Source organism: Propithecus coquereli, unplaced genomic scaffold, assembly GCF_000956105.1.
Source record: "Propithecus coquereli isolate 6110/MARCELLA unplaced genomic scaffold, Pcoq_1.0 Scaffold246, whole genome shotgun sequence".
Taxonomy (NCBI): Eukaryota; Metazoa; Chordata; class Mammalia; order Primates; family Indriidae; genus Propithecus; species Propithecus coquereli.
In genome coordinates this window covers 2671118-2672173 of record NW_012148019.1, presented here as the reverse complement: position 1 = coordinate 2672173, position 1056 = coordinate 2671118, and the positions used below count along the sequence as shown (strand labels likewise).

Below are 1056 nucleotides of genomic sequence, written 5' to 3'. Positions count from 1 at the left end.
TTGCTCTGCCCAAATCTGCAAATCCAGAATTATAATGTATCTCTAAAATGGTAGAAAATCTCAGTGCTGATATAGATTTCAAGGTCAGCATGACTATCCACTGCAATGGGGCCATTTCTTCAATATGATGATCCTCAACAGAATTGGTATCAGTCCCTCCCCACCCTCTACCAGGGAGCATTCGGAAATGTCTAGGGAGTTTTTGCTGTCACAGTGATGGGACAGCACTACCGTTATTTAGGGGGAGGGGTGCAAAAATGCCCAAACTGCTGCAAAGTATGGGACAGTCCCACACAGAGAACTGTCTTATAGGTACTGTGGGAAGAAGAACTGGAAAATGAAATCGAAAAAAAAATTTACAATGGCATCAAAAAATAAAATATTTAGAAATAAATTTAAAAATGTGTAGCTCTCTACAATGAAAATTATAATACTGCTGAGAGAAATATTAAAAGACCTAAATAACCAGAAAAACATATCATGTTCATGAATTAGAAGAGGCAATATTATTAAGATATGAATTCTCCCCAGAATGACCTACAGATTCAATGCCATTCTAATTAAAACTCCACTAGACTTTTCTTTTTTTTGGTAGAAACTGACAAACTGATTCTCCAAGTTATGTGGAAACACAAAAAACCTAGAATAGCCAAAACCATCTTGAAAAAAAGAGAACAAAGTTGAGAGAAATATATCGTGATTTCAGGACTCACTAAAAAGCCACAGTAATAAAAATAATATGGTACTGGCATTAAGGACAGACAAATAGATCAATGGAAAAGAATAGAGCCCAGACAGAAACAGACCTACACATAGGTGGTTACTTGATCACTAATAAAGGCACTATGGTAATACAAGTCTTTTTATTAAAAAAAAAATGGTGCTGGAACAACTGAATATTGATATGAGAGAAAAGTCAACTTTCCTCACATCAAATCCCAAAATTAACTTGAGAAGGATCACACACTTATATATAAAAGCTAAAACCATAAAGCTTTTGGGAAAAACATAAGAGAGTATCTTTATTAGAGTATCTTATATTGTAGGGTAAACAAA

The 1056-nt window shown here is 34.5% G+C and overlaps 1 protein-coding gene across 1 annotated transcript in view; it reads right to left on the bottom strand.

Moving 5' to 3' along the window:
- CEP350 (centrosomal protein 350kDa) overlaps positions 1-1056 on the bottom strand; it is a 175594-nt gene that overhangs the window by 88615 nt on the left and 85923 nt on the right. The window lies entirely within an intron of this gene.